Source organism: Hermetia illucens, chromosome 4, assembly GCF_905115235.1.
Source record: "Hermetia illucens chromosome 4, iHerIll2.2.curated.20191125, whole genome shotgun sequence".
Lineage (NCBI taxonomy): Eukaryota > Metazoa > Arthropoda > Insecta > Diptera > Stratiomyidae > Hermetia > Hermetia illucens.
In genome coordinates this window covers 100,811,405-100,828,354 of record NC_051852.1, presented here as the reverse complement: position 1 = coordinate 100,828,354, position 16,950 = coordinate 100,811,405, and positions in this window count along the sequence as shown.

Genomic DNA, 16,950 nt, shown 5'->3' with positions numbered 1-16,950 from the left:
CGCAAGGACCCATCTCAGGGCCTACCTTATATAGCACTGACATTATCCAATATACCGATGATACCCTTATCTTCGCGTCAAACCTCCGCCCAAACAAGGCCGCTAAAGCAATAGAAAAATACTTGGTACTTCTCTGCAAATACTTCTCCTATTGAGGCATTAGAACAAATGAGACAAAAATGCAATTGTGTACTTTTAGGAGACAATCTAGATACTTGGGGTCCAGAAGTATCCATAAAAATTCTAAACGCCAAATTGATTCTCTACAAGACCCTGATGAGTCCCATCATATGTTACGGATCACCTACGTGGATCACCAGGTCCAAACCTGCCATAAATTATTGCGAAGCATTTGAACGCCGAATACTAAGATATTGCACCGGTCTACCTTACAACTTGGAGACTAGACAGGTCGGAAAAAACGCCGAAGTATATCGGCGAGCAAGGGTGAAATCACTTCAAGAATGTTCTCAATTTGATGGAAAGGTTTGTCGAGAAAACGGAAGACCACTAAAATTCATTAATTCGGCCATATTTTTCAGGCCCTGCCAAATTGTGAGTAATAACCTAAAATCTTCCATCTTTTCCCTCTTTGACACACCTGGCCTGGTAAGGGTACATATAAGATAAGCACGAGTTACTGTAATGTGCGATTTATATGGTAGTTTTAATTTTTAAGTATAATAGTTGTAACTATCTTAAGTTAGAGTTTAGCAAGGGTCAAGCAGTGCACTGCAGGATAGACTGATGCGGAACATAGCTCCCTGAGGCCAACCTATCTCTCTCTAAGGATGAGCTGTCTCTCCTTTGGGACGGTGTGTGCCTTTTCAGGGGCCAAGCCTCTCGTCTACCAAGACCGTTAGTGAATGGTGATAGCCACACCCTGTACGAGGTCACCCTACTATTAACAAAACGCTACGGATCTAGACTGGGGAGTCGAAAAACACCTCCCCCAATCTAGGGTGTCATGCGAACCGTGCCCATTGGATAGTTTGCAGTCGGGGGTAATTGACTGTATTCGAACGGAGCCTCACTGATACCTGGTCGCCTCAGTGAGTAAGTTAGACCTTACCGTGCTACGGGGGGCTACGGCACGGCGGACCTCTTAACCCCCATACTCATGAGAATCAAATGAGTACAAAACAAGAAAAGAAAACGAAAACCAAACAAGCGGGGCCCCGTACCGTACCAAAACTGGTTAATCAGACGGAGGCACGTCTCCGAATTACTGAGAGCCAGGTGACTACACCCAAGAAGGGAGAAGTTGGGACGTCAAGCAGTGGATCCAAGGTGAGCATTGGTATACTGCGTGGACAACAGCCAACGAACACCACTGCTCAAAGAGCAGGGACCAGCAAAAGCACGTCTGAGATAAATATAACAGCCGTCAGGAAGGAGACAGGTCTCAGTGGCGCCGGGGTTAAATGGTACCTGCGCTATCTGAAGGAAGGCCTGAAACCAGAAGAGACCCTTAAGAAGGCTCAGGACAGACCTAAGCCATCTCTACCGGAGCCGAGAAAATGGGGAGCAGCAGAGATCAGGCCGCATGAAGGGAACACTCCCAAAAAATCCAGACCTGAACCCAAGGGAGGAGAAAATCCGGGCTGGTCAGGAGTGGAGGCAGGACCTAGGAAGCCCGCTATTAGCTATACTAGTGCGGTCAAGGGCATTAGACTAGCCATACTGCCAAAAAAGGTTTCCCGAGCAAATACTCACTCGGGAGGAACAGGAAATCATTGAGGACCTTGTCGTCATGCAGATGATCAAGGGTTGGACGTCGAAACTGGTGCTCACCGGGATACGCTTTCGACCAGGCCTTATACTGGTGGACTGCGTAACGGAAGACACCGCAGAATGGGTTAGAACCATAGTTCGTAGATTGCCAAGCTGGGAAGGAGTGGAACTGTCAACATGTGTTGGGGATGATATACCAGGAGCCCACATGGTGACAGTTTTTCTGCCAAAGGCCGCGCCAATAGAAACGAAAGACCTTATGAGACTCCTAATTGCTCAGAATGAAGATCTCCATACTCGACTATGGAGAATCTTCAGGAGCAAGGTAGAGGGCAAAGGTAAACTCCTCACGATCGGGGTAGATGACCGATCCCTGAAGGCAATTAAACGTCGGAGTTGTCATATCAACTACCGATTTGGCAACATACCCGTGCATGTGCACAGGGAAAAGCCGAGGAAAGAGACCTCGGAGGAGGCATCGGGTGAAAAACTTGCCGAGATCCCTGAAGAAGTCTCGGAAGCCCGTGCATGTGCACAGGGAAAAGCCGAGGAAAGAGACCTCGGAGGAGGCATCGGGTGAAAAACTTACCGAGGTCCCTGAAGAACTCGCGGAAGCCATAGAGGAGGAAAGAACTGGATCAACCAGGGAAATAGACCTGCTGCCCAGTGAAGAGCAGAAGCTGGACGACCTAGACCTAGGACTCCTAGGGCTCAGGGTGGACAGCGACGCGCAGGAAAGCGCCATGCCGGAGGAGGAAGGTGACACTCCGACAGTGGAGAAGAGCTCCAAACAATAACGGAGCCAATGGCCAGCACTAGGATAGCCCAGATAAACCTCCACCATGCGAGAACTGCATCTGCAGTGATTGCAAGGGCAAATTCCAAGGAGAACATTGGAATAGTGCTGGCTCAGGAACCCTGGGTGTACCGGGGGCAGATTCGTGGTCTGCAAGGAGGAAGCATGCAGGTAATTTGAGACTCCTCTTGTGAAAAACCAAGAGCTTGCATAATTCTCAAATGTAATTTAAAATACATATGTCTTTCAGAGTTCTTAACCGGGGACCTTGTGGCTATCCAAGCTTCATTGGAAGCCGGGAGGAGCACTCGAGAGGCAGTTGTAGCATCGGGATACTTCTCAGGAGACGAGAGCCGGCTCCACCGGAACAAGTCGCAAAGCTGACGAAGTATTGCGAGGAGAGGGCGTTACCACTTCTTCTCGGCTGCGATGCCAACGCCCACCACGAAGTCTGGGGAAGCAGCGACACTAATCGTAGAGGTGAGTACCTTCTCGAATTTATTCTTAGCAATAAGTTAGAAATATACAACGTAGGGAACACTCCAACATTTGTGACCAGCACCAGACAGGAGGTACTAGATATAACTCTAGGAAATACCCTAATGAACGGGATGGTCAGGAATTGGAGGGTGTCGGATGAACCCTCAATGTATGATCACAGCATAATCAGATTCGACATTGAGGGTAACTCCGAAATAAAAAGAATAATAAGGAATCCCAAGAGAACGGATTGGAAATCCTACACAACGCACTTGAGCATCAACATTGCCCACCTTCAAGGGGGCGGTGACATCAGGAGCGAACTGGAATTAGAAACAGTGGTGGAAAACCTGAACACAATCGTCATTGACGCATATGAGGTCAGCTGTCCGGCCAAGACCGTCAAGTCATCCAGGGATGTACCATGGTGGAACGAGAACCTAGCCAGAATGAGAACAGAGGTACGAAAACTCTTTAACCGGGCAAAACAAACCGGGGACTGGCGGAGGTATAAAAGTGCACTGACTGCGTATAGCAACGCGATCAGGGAAGCGAAACGGAACAGTTTTAGGGAATTCTGTGAAGGGATTGAACAGATCACAGAAGCAACCAGGCTGTACAAGGCTGTAGCCAAAGACGGGGGAATATCCTCTGTCTGCTTGAAAAAGAAAGATGGGACATTCACCGAGAATGAGGAGGACAGGGTGCACCTGCTTCTCAGAACTCATTTCCCGGGGTCCTACCCCTCGGTGGCAGGCGACAACAATCTGCCTGACATCCCAATAATTGATAAAAGGGGAAGGAAGGAGAGCTGAAACTAGCAAAAGAGGTATGCTCAGAAGCTAGGCTGTGTGTGAACTTTTAAACCAATGAAATCTCCCGGAGTAGACGGCATTTTCCCAGCACTTATCCAGAGAGGCCTAGGAATTATCTTAGAGTCTCTTCTGAGGGTGGTAAGGGGGAGTATAGCACTGGGTTACATACCAAGGGCATGGAGACGGGCAAAAGTGGTCTTTATTCCGAAAGCGGGTAAAAAGGATCCTTTTCACCCTAAATTTTTCAGACCAATTTGCCTAACATCGTTCGTACTCAAAACGGTGGAGAAGGTCATAGGCAATTATATTAGAACTAACGTTCTAAAGCGTAATCCCCTACATCACTGTCAACACGCTTACCGGACAGGACGGTCAACTGAAACTGCTCTGTATCAGCTGACAGAGGTACTACGGGACGCCATAGAAACAAAAGAAATTGCACTGTGCGCGTTTTTGGATATCGAAGGAGCTTTCGACAACACATCGCACACAGAGATACAGGATGCCCTGAGCCGGAAAGGAGTGGGAAACACCCTGGCACTCTGGATGGGCAAAATGCTAGAAAGCAGACAAATAGAGGTACAAACAGGTACAAATTCTATTATCATGAACACCACTCAAGGCTGTCCACAGGGTGGAGTACTATCGTCGCTGATGTGGAGTATGGTAGTGGATGAATTCCTGGACGTGTTAACAAATACTGGAATACAAGGCAAGTCCAGGGCTACGCGGACGATATTGTTTTAACCTGTAGGGGCAAATATGAAGATACCCTATGTGATAGAATCCAAACTGGATTAAGAGTTACTGGTGCCTGGTGCAGGTAGGTGGGACTGCGGATCAACCCAACCAATACCACCATAGTACCATTCACTAGGAGGCGTAAGCTGGATCACCTGAAAGCCATAACATTACATGATATGGAGGTGAAACGAGAAACAGAGGTCAAATATTATATTTGGGAATCACGCTAGACCAAAAATTACTCTGGAAGACACATGTCGGAAACACTTGTCGGAAAGCCACGAGGGCTCTGATGACTTGCAGATCCATAGCAGGAAAAAATGGGGTTGCAGCCGAAGATACTACTTTGGATATATACTGCAATAGTAAGGCCAATGATCACCTATGGAGCGGTAATCTGGGCAGAAAGAACCGAACTCAGCACACAAGCCAGGGAATTACATAAGCTCCAAAGGCTGGCTTGCGTGTGTATCAGTGGGGCAATGAGGACATGCCCAACGGCATCCCTGGAGGTGCTTCTGGGATTGACCCCTCTCCATTTGCACATACAGATGCAGGCAAGGAGATCAATATTCAGGATGGCCGGTAGTATGAGTGAGGCGGTGAGCTGCCTAAATCGAAGGAAGATTGATATCCTTTCTAGGCGGTATCCCGAATTACTGATACCGAGAGACAACATGACAACGAGGTTTCACTTCGATAAGAAGTTTGAAACACGTTGGAGTAACAAGCAAACTGGGAGAGTGTGGCTGCGACATATGGCTTAAACCAGCCACTGATTACTTGGTACACTGACGGATCCCTCACAGCAGAGGGAGCGGGTGCCGGTGTCATTGGTCCAAGGAAAATGTACTTTGAGCCAATGGGCAGGTACACTAGCATATTCCAGGCGGAAATATACGCCATAGACAAATGTGCCTCCTTTAATCTGCAAGGGAACTACAGGGCGCAGAACGTAGCTATTCTCACCGATAGCCAAGCAGCGATCAAGGCACTTAGGTCTAACCAGGTGAACCCTAAACTGGTATGGGAATGCCTTGAGAGACTGAATACACTCGGCTCGTCCAACAAGGTCTGGATACTTTGGGTTCCAGGCCATGCTGGGTTGGAAGGCAACGAGGCAACGGATGAACTAGCCAAGAAGGGAGCAGGGATGCCTTTACACGGGTCAGAACCCTTCTGTGGAATCGGAAACGGTTTCATGGCTATGAATCTAAGAAACGAAGAGAAACGATTGAGGGAACTATATTGGGCGGGCCTACCAAGGGTGGAGCAGTCTAGGGTGCTTATTGGGGGATACGAACCCATGCGTACAAAGGATTGCTTAAACCTCACCAAAAAGAACCTTCGAATCATAGTGGGAATTCTCACTGGTCATTGTCGGCTGAACTATCACCTAGGGAAGCTAGGGATATCTACGGACACTGCCTGCAGGTTTTGTGAGGAGGAGGACGAAACCTCTTTACACGTCCTGGGACAGTGTCCAGCACTTGTGCAAAGTAGGTCGAGACATCTGGGAGAACACTTAATACCAGATACAAAGCTGAAACATCTGGAAGTGGGGAACATACTAAAGTTCCTAACGGTTACAGGCCTGCTTGAGATACTATGATCAATAGGTACACTATAACCAGTAAAAGGGGCACAACAGTTCTTTAAGGACGCGGTGCCTTAACAGAATAATAATAATAATAATAGAGTTGAGCATGTAAGTAGTAGTTTTTAAGTAAGTAAAATAGAAACCTGGTGCTTTTAGTGCGAGCGCCGTTTTCTAAATAAAGTTAATGTTTGGTAACTAAGAAAATGTCAAGATTTATGTATGTATTATATATGAAATAGACAGAAAAGTAAATTTACATAGGAGGTCGGGTAGGCCAAACAAATGTAATAGCCACCCATTGAAATAGAATTAGGCGCTATATTCAACTTAAGCTAGAAATAAGCAACCAATGTTGAGATTTAAGTCACTATTGAAAATAAAAAAACTTTTAAAAAAACTAAAAAGAAACATATTTTTGGATGATTCTTGTGAGGGTATCTTAAGTGAATTTTCAGAATGCTTTGCAGTTTTCCTTAAGATTGAAAGAAAAAAAGAATATTTTCGAATATTTCCAGATTGGTCTCTCCTTAACCGTCTCTTAGAAATACAATAGTGTCATACAAGCGGACAACTCTATCGAAGCAACGGGGAGGATTTGAATTTTTAACAGGGGATCGGAAGGTGGACTCTCAACCATAGTGGAGTATACATTTTCGCGAGGCTTGAAGGTTTGCTGGAGACACTATATAAGAGACATGGCGCCAGGGTCGGAACCTTTTATGACCATTTATAGTCCTTAGCCACCTACTTAGAAATTTTTGGATAGCCGAAATTTTATTATTTCCACTTTGGCTTGAAAATATTAGCTTTTAGAAGGAAACAGTCCACCTAATTACCCCAATACTGGCTAGCCTATAACTAACTAATTACATGAAAATTTGAATTGAGTAAAGGGTGGAGTTTCCCGACTGGAGGCGACTTGAATTTTGAATTTTGATTTTAATTTGAAATGTTATAATGGTCCCCGGAATTAAATTAAATCTAAAAATTTATGAAAACTAGATGCAGCCAAAGATGGAGCAGACTAATTAAATTCATTTTAGTGGAGCCAGTTTGTTTGGATTATAGTTTCCACAACTCGTTAGGATTAGCCTTCCAGGTATTAAAGAGCCATCCTCAATAAATTTAGGTTGTTGTGTATATTGTAAATTACTCCAGATTATTGCACTTTATTATTTACCAGACATTGAGCAAATTGCCAAACAATGGTTGGTTTTTTTCAGAAACAGTCTGGACCAAATTAGGGTTGTAAAATCCTAAATGTAAGATTTTGGCAGGTAGTTCGAAGGGTATAAAAGACAATCCTCTTTCAAACTATTTCAAATACCTACTCGATATGCTTTTCCGAGCAGTTCAAGCAGGTTATATGTTAACAGGTTTCAATTTAGGACCAAGGATATTTCCACTGGCAGTCTTGAAGTGGTGTTCAGTGGATGGAGTTTACGCTCGGAGTTGACTTCAAAAATTCAAAAATCAGTGCAAAATGAAGATTTGTTTGGTGATTCTTGTCATCTCAACTGTGGGATTGAATGCGTTTCACATTCCTTTTAACGTCGAACAAGATTATCCGCAGCTGAGGCGTGACCTTCCTCCTTCTAGGGCTCTCTCCGATTATCTATACTGGTTGGCCTTGTATAAGAGAAAGTTGCAACGTTTTGGGTTCTATCCAATAGTGACGGAGGATGATTTAAAATATTCACAAGGCAAAGAAATAAAACCGAGTTCTGGAGAGGTCATTAATTTCAACGCAAGTGATCGAGAAATTGTTGAATCGAACAGAGAAAAACTTGCGGGTATCAATAAGGAAGCTAAGCTAAATGTTAATATCTCCGATCAAGCCAGCTCTAACGTGAATAGTGACAAAAATGTGCAGCAAAGTGAAATTTATGCGGAAAGTGATGTTATTGTCGAGAATCTGGAGGATATTCCATTACTCGCAGTGGATGCCAGTGACCCGATTATTCATATTCTGCCCTCGGAAGAGACCTCTAATGGCAGTGAAATGTTTGACGCTGTATTTGAGAACGACGAGGACCAGATAGCTATGATGTCTAGTATAATGAGCAGCATTGACGAAGGCAATGTAAATTCCCTTGCTGATATGATAGACATCGTCGAAGACTTTGATGAAACTGGAGAGGTGGAACTTGAGCCAGTAGACGACTTAATTGCTATGGAAACTGTGAAGGAAGAATCTGTTTCTGCTAGTGCTGACATCACACCAAATCACACACAGAAAGGTAATGAAATTATTTATGATTTTAAAATTCCCTAATTGCTTTTAACTTAAAATTTATCATTTTTAGAGCTTGGAAACTCGGTGACAATTATTGTTGATGCTGCACAACTGCCGGAAGATGACACAAAAGCTGTTTTAGAGCCCTTGTACGCTTCGGATATTATTGGCCATCTAAGTAAAGGAGACCCTGCCGACTCACCAGAATACGAGACTTCCATAATCACGAAAAATAATGACACAGCTAATCCCGTACTATTGGAACAACAAACCGCGGTCACGAGTATCCAACCGGCGCTTAAAGGCTCAGCAGATGCAAATTATACTGTCCCTGCCACCAGTATTTCGCCCGCAGTAAAGGAAGTCAACGCAGAATATCATACAGAGAGCAAGCAGCAGTCGCAAATTGACACAAAAGAACAGCAAGCTTGGCACTTCGAAGATGATCAAACAGAAACCTTACCGATTTCTCCAGAGGAACTGTTAATCCTCCTTGGAAATTCTGCGGATGACGAAATTACCGACGATTTATTTTCGAGTAATGAGATACCATTACAGTTTCAAGTAGATCCCATTGAAAATGTCAATGGAACACCCAAACAATCTGAGGTTGTCAATTTACCTCTCATATCTTCGGCCAAGTTAGACGATGCTGAGGAGAACTTGGCAAAAGCGCCGTTTGAAAATGGACATAATTACATCAAAGAGTCAAATTCTGACGCGTTCTATATCAGTTCAGCAGAAATTACAGAGAATACAAGTAAATCAACTCTTCCTGTAGAACCAGTTAAAAATCAAGATGAATCTTCAAAATCATTAGAATCGATAATCTCTACTAATGAATCAGAAAAACCAGTACCGCTGCATGCACCTCCAGAAGATCAGCTAGAACTACGCAATAATTTCGAATTCGTGTCAGACAAATCCTTGGAGCAGCTCAATGATTTGTCAGCTAAAATCAATGCGAAGGAAAAAATGGATAAGGTCAACGACATTCAAAGAAATATATCAGCTAACCATGAAATTGTACCAACTGTTCCAAAGGATATTGAAGAAATGATTCATACTTCAGCAAGTATAACTCCCAATGGTTCGAGGGCTGAGGGCAAGGAGGATCGTAGATTCAATATATCCAAGCCAGATATTTTAAATCCAAATTATTCTCAGCTTCAATTACTAGGACTTGCTGGTGGTTCCGTATTTTACGACGAACCCTCAGATACATCTTCAAGTAAAAAGCGCATCTTGGATGTACAAAGTGTCCATGAGAATAGCGAAGAATTTTTAGATCAAATAAAGCAGGTGGAGGAACTGAAAGCAAATCTTTCTTCTCAACCAGATACAATCTCAGATGAAATCCAGAGCAGTCCAAAGCTACAGCTGAATGAAATTCCATTAGCATCAGAAGATCTTAAAAATGCTCAGAATCTTACTTCAAACGAAGCAACACCTTTCCCTGCGACTGAACTTAACAAAGCAAGTGAAAACTCACCCCTATATGTCACTTTGGTCAATAAAAAGGAAATTTTATTGAGTGACCACGAAAAAAATATAGACCGCAGGCTAGAACACAAGCTTCATGAGCTGGAATCGCCTACCATAGTGAACCAGGATCATGAGTCTTTGATGTATCGAGTTATACCCAGGGATGGATTGCAAGGAACCAATGCGGATAATGAAGGACGAAGTGTCGTTGAACCACTTCCTGTTGGTAGATTTATAATGAAGATGAATTCCCTTAAAGAGAAAATGACAAAGTATCAAGATCGAGGGAGGTCAGATATACCAATTGATTATGAATAACATGGAGATATTAGTTTCTATTGTTGTGAGTAAAATACTTACGTTTAACAGTTAAGATAGTTTCATAAGTACCCAATCCACAAATCAACGTTAATGAATCGATTTGTGGATTGGGTTTCTATTTATAACACGAAGAGTACATCTATTCATTACATAAATGGATGAGGAATAAACAAAATCAATATATTTGGTATTTTGATTTTTGCATAATGTTTTCAGAGACAGGATAATTTTTCAAATCATACTTGCAGGCCATAGTGAGCATCATTACCACAGGAACATAAACCATGAAATTTTTAGGGTTCAAGTTATGAACTTAGTTTTGTCTTTCAGCATTCACATCGGGAATTCTTCGTATACTTCTTCTTTTTTCTTCAGCCTTTGTCCCGTTCACAAGCGGGGTCGGCTCGTCGTGATCGGCTTCGCCATTTGGCTCTATCAAATGCCTGATCTGGGTGCAATCTCGAGGCTTTCAAATCCCCATCCAGCGTATCAAGCCACCGTTGCTTAGGTCTGCCTTTTGGTCGTTTACCATCGACTTCGATGTTCAGACCAATCTTTGCAAGTGAATTCTCGTTTGCACGAATTGCGTGACCATACCATCGAAGACGCCTCTCTCGCAACTTTTCCACGATCGGTGCAACCCCGTAACGATCGCGAATATCCTCGTTTCGGATGTGATCTAAACGTGTGACGCCACTAGTCCAACGTAGCATCTTCGTCTCCATTACCGCGAGACGCCGTTCATTGTCTTTTGTGGTCGGCCAACACTCAGAACCATAGAGAGCGACTGGACGGACAACATTGCGGTAAATTTTAGATTTGAGACGTTCGTTGATACGTCGATCACAAAGGACACCAGTTGTGGAACGCCACTTCATCCAGGTTGCGTTAATGCGTGAAGCAATTTCATAACGCAGCTCTCCATTGGCTGATAGCGTTGACCCGAGGTATTTAAATCGCTCAGATCTGGGCAGATCACTGCCGCTGACAGTGATTGTGCCTGTTTCATGGGGATCGGTCGTCAAAAATTCAGTTTTGTTTAAATTCAATCTGAGACCGTGTTGCATGAGGCGATCATTCCATTTTTGAACAAGTTGCTGGAGATCATTTTTGCTATCAGATGCTAGGAAAACATCATCTGCATAAAGCAGTGTGTAGGGCGCTGGACGTTGGATATCCCGTGTGACGGTGTCCATAACAAGGACAAAGAGGAGTGGTGAGAGGGCACTTCCTTGATGAACTCCAACAGAGACACGAAGCGGTTTTGATACACCCGCCATACTTCGAACTTTACTTTTCGGATCGTGGTAGAGCAATTGAACCCAGCGCACGAGTTCTTCTGGCACGAAGTGTTGTCGTAAAGCATACCAGATGAGTTCGTGTGGTACACGGTCAAACGCTTTCTCTAGATCCAGAAAGGCAATGTAAAGAGGGCGATGCTTCTCACGGTGTTTCTCCATGAGTAACCGCGCAGCGTGTATTGCGTCAGTAGTTCCGCAGTTCTTGACAAATCCAGCTTGATTCACGGTTATTTCAACGATTTCGCGAATACGGTTGTCAAGAATGCGTTCAAAAATCTTCATGGTATGGGAAAGTAACCGGATCGGACGGTAATTTGAACATTCTGCTGGACTACCTTTCTTTTTCCATATTGGAACAGTGGTACTTTCTTGCCAGTCAGATGGTGTTCTTCCTTCCTGAATAACCCGGTTAAAGAATTCACTGAGCCACGGTGTTGGGTCCCAGCTCTTTGCTTTCCAGAGCTCAGATGCGATGTCGTCAGGTCCTGTTGCTTTCCCCGATTTCATTTGTTTTATTGCCTCCTCGACTTCAGTTGCGCTGACTGGTGGAACTGCTCCAAATGTCGGCAATGATTGTGGAAGTGGAGGATGAGCAAATTCTTCAGTTGAAATCTGCTCGAAGTATTCTCGCCATCTATCCGTCGCGGCTCGACGATCAGTAAGCAAAGTACCGTTCTTGTCATTAACACAACAGAAGTGTTCGATATCCTGTGTGCGTTTATCACGGCTTTTAGCAAGTCGGTACAGATCTCTCTCGCCATCCCGAGTGTCCAGTTTATCGTAAAGATTTTTGAAATGGTTCGCTCGGGTGACAGCGACCGCTTTCTTTGCTTCCCGGTTGGCATTCTTATAAATTTGCCAATTAGCAGGCGTTTTCTCGTCGAGAAATTTGTGGTAGAGGCGTTTCTTTTCACGGACCTTCATTTCAACATCATCATTCCAAAGCCAAGTATCTCGGTTGATGTACCGCTTACCCGGCTTGGTGACCCCGAGGGTTGCAGAGGCCGCTTTGTGGATCGTGTCTTTCATTTGGTTCCATGATTCTTCCACATTCGTAATGGTTGGCAATCGCATGAGTGAGACCGCTTCTTCGTTCTTCTCACCAAATCGCCACCATTTAATGCGCGGCGGGCCAGTGCGTTCCTCACGCCGTTTTATCGGTGGCTTAATTCGCAGGACAGCAATCAACGGCCGATGTTGAGGTGCGATGGTCTCATAGGGAACGACTTTGCAATCAGTGACAGTGGTAAAATGTTGACGTCTTATGAGAATATAGTCGATTTGCGTTTTATTGTTCCCACTATAAAATGTGGGAAGATGAGACAATCGTTTGATGAACCATGTATTCATAAGTACAAGGTCATGGGTGTCCGCAAAATCGATTATACGCTCGCCACCTTCGTTGCGCGCTCCGAACCCCTTTCCCCCATGGCACCTGTTACCGTCTGCCTTTTCACCCACATGACCGTTAAGGTCGCCGGCAATGATTATGTAATCGTCAGCAGGCACGTGACAAGTCTTTTCATCGAGAAGTTGCCAGAAGGCATTTTTCTCGGCATCAGGTCGGCCTGTCTGTGGTGCATACGCGGTGAAGAAGTGAATAGTGCGATCAGCTGATATAATGGTGAGCTTCATCAGCCGATCATCAAATCGTTCGACTTCTTTAATGGCATCACGGAAACCCTCTGAGATGGCAATGCCAACACCATATTGAGTGTGTGGGTTACCAAAATAGAGAAGTTTGTAGCCATTTTTACCGCGTTCGCGTTCAATGTCGCAGCTTTTGGAACCAGACCATCGGGTTTCTTGCAGTGCGCAGATGTCAATGCACCTTTTCCGAAGGGCTCTTGCGAGTTCCTCGGTCTTTCCAGTTAGGGTACCAACATTTAGCGTGCAGACACGTATTTGTTTTGTTCGTTGTGTGCGGACTAACTTGCTTACGTCCTGACGCCGTCCATGCGTCAAGAACCCTTGCCCATTTCTCGACAGGACCGGGGCCCGTCCTGCCGCGTCGACTGAGGTGGACGCCCTAGCATTTCTCCGAGGCCTGTGACTTAATCCGATCATCATGTTTGTAACGACATTCTATGCATTTTCTTGGTCGACCTGTCGCGGGGCCTGTCACCAAGAGAGATCAGGTAGGATTTAGCATAGTGGAATAACTCCAACTAAACTCTATTTATCTCTTTCCCTGATCTCAGCATTTTATTTTTGTTTTACTGAGGATAGTACAGAGTACGTTGCCTCAAACCCTCCTCCTTTACCTGGGCTTGGGACCAGCATACTATGTTAATAGCATGGCGGAGTTGGGAATTCTTCGTATACTGCTCGTATAAAATGCATGTGACTGCAATGCGGTTGCCAATTACACGATGGTGGGATGTTGTGCAGCATCCACACCTATGCTCCATTGCTCGCAGTTTCCCGAAATGCTTTTCGATTTCCCCCCTTCCTGAAATGCTTACATTCTCTACTGTTTTGTGCCACGTGCTCTTTGGGCGACTCACTCGTCGACCATCTTGAGAGAACGGGTTTCACTACATGATGTAGCCAGTTATTCAATCGTCGCCCCTCCTTAGTGTGTGACCTTTCCGCTGTTACTTCCGAATTTCGATCACATTCGCACCGGTGACAGGTTAACCAATTTTCTACGATGATACGGCATGACGTAGAGTTGGAGCTTTGTAGTGGGAGGCGTGGTCACTTTCCATGTGCTTCGCTCATATAGCAACACAGGAAGAACTCTTACACAGAACAGTCTCGACTTGTTTTTTGTTTGGGATATGAGTCCACATCTATTTGATGTCAGACTAGACTAGATAGAGAGCAACTTAGTGTCACTTTTTTGGTCCTCGGATGCCTCGTTTTGGGTATAGCGCCCAAGTATTCAAAAAATGGGTGGAATGAAAAACAGTTTCGCTCAAAGCCTAAACAAAAAATTTAGTTTAGCCTGGTTTAGGCTTAAAGTACTGGCGGTTTCGCACTGTGGTGTGGTGTTTGCGGTTCCGGTTACGCTGCTACAAGGGCAGAGGTTAGGCGGTGTCTGATGAGCTGCAGATAGTCACTCCTTTCATTTTTTGGCTCAACTTGATCTTGGTGTCGAGATAACTGCAGATTTAGCGCAAATTTATCAAAACTTTCGAGGCACTGCCCGTTAATGCAGATGATCCGTCAGACTGAGAATCTTGGTTTTTTGGAGTTTATCTTCAGTTCAACTTCAATTCCCTCTCTTTTAATTTTTTAATTAATTAATGATTATTCTCTTCTTCAACCCTTTGGGAAAGGTCTCAGAGTCTCAAGATTTCCGTATGAGTGGAATCTACAGTAACTGCCAGGAGATCACTTTTTCGTGATGCGATGTACACTTCTGAAATCTTAACGTTTTGTGGCATCTGTCGCTTCCACGTCACGGCGCGCACGACGCTGAGCTTCTCGAGATTTCGTTCGGTATCGAAGTTTGAGCGCGTTACGCCCGCCATTACTCGCAGCAGTCAATGGAGTCCTCAACTCCTTCCGTTCATCGAGCCACTTCTACGATTCCGCAATCAGCCAAATCTTATGTTGCCCTCTCGGGACGTGGCCAATGACCTGTGTATCAGCCGGGAAAAGAGTTACCCAGTGTATTTGCCGCGGTTAAACTGCTCCAACCCTGCGAGAAGTGGTGGACGCAACACGCAAGCCAATATAAGCGACCATCAGATGGTGATCCCTTTCGAGGCCGATGTCAGCGCCTCTCTTGTTAGGCACATCTAGGAGAAACTTCGAAATCTACTGCTGAACGCGAAGTGGTCGATCTGATTGCTCATACGGTGTCGGCAATTGAAACCCAACCCAACCCCCACTATGTGTGGAACCCCCAGAAATCCACAAACGTCCCACCATTATCGTTACGGTTGTCCGGACCGTACTTCCCCTTCACATGTCCCAGCACGGTGTGTTGGCATTCATATCACCCATCACGATCACAATATCACCTTTAGGAAGCTTCTCCTGAACTACGTGTCATTGCTCGTAGAAAGCATCCTTCTCCATTATATCGGAATTTTCCGTTGGGGCATATCGCTGTATAATTGTGATGCTCCTCAAGGTGGACGAGAATCTTGCAGTCTTGTGTTCTCTTCACCAATCTTGCGGTAGCTGTTAGAAACAATCCGACACCAGATTCGCGTCTGCTACCACTCAGCTTTCTGAAGTACGAAGGCATATTGCTACAATTGGGGCAAGAGGGAGAGGAGTACTCTTCAGAGTCCCACCATTAGCGAAGTACGCTTAATCCCGGAATGTCCAGTTCATATCATTGGAATTTCCGCTTGAGTTGGAAAAAGCGAGCATTCTGAGGACCCTCACTGCCGTTATTGAGGAGCGTGTACATTTCACAAACCAATCATAGCCTGTTTTCGATCACTAATGCAGAAGCCCCCAACCTGACAACTGGCGCAAGAGCGTAATTTGTCCTATATACAAAAAAAAGAGACAAATTTACTTGCGACAACTACAGAGGCATTTCATTGTTGTGCAGGTCCTACAAGGTTATAGCCATATACAGACAATTTAATTGGTGAATACCAATGTGGATTTCGAAAAGAACCATCCACAAAGGAGCAAATTTCCACGGGGAAACAATTACTGGAAAAGTGCTATTAGTTCAATATTGATATGCATCAGCTCTTCGTCGACTTCCTTCAAGCACTATATCGTATCATGCGCGAGTTCCACCTACCAGAAAAACTGGAACGGACGATGGCTAAGACTGACTCTCATGTACTTCGAAATGAACTGCGGATTAAAGCAAGAAGATGAACTCGCCCCAATGCTTTTTAACCCTTGAATACTGGAGTTAGGTAGCACGGGAACATTGCTCTACAAATCTTCGCAAATAGTATGATTTGCTGACGACATAAACATCATGGCACGTTCAATTCCAAACGCCAAGGAACTATTCCTACAACTAAATGATTCATGAGGGAGGCATGAGGATTCACAGGTGCCAATACAACAAAACCTTACAATGGCCGACTTTAATTTGAAAACGTGGAAAACTTTGTGTATCTAAGAGTAAACATAGCGAAGTATGGTAATGAAAAGGACGAAGTTCAGTGATGAATAATAATGGCCCACAAATCATACTATTCAGTCCTACGGATAATAAAAAGTAAAAGGATGCACAGGAAAAATAAGCTCGAATCTACAAGACCATAATACGACCTGTGCTACTGTACGACTCTGAAGCGTGGACACGCAGTTGTTAGAGAAGTCCATCTACAAATTCAAACGTAAAGCTCTACGTCGAATACTTGGACCGGTCAAAAAAATATAAAGCTGACTGGCGAATTAGATACAACCATGCTCTATAACGATCCAATGGTGGTAAAACTACAAAAAATGCAGTGGGCCGGTCACTTAGAACGGATGAACTACAAGCGAATACCTGACAGGGT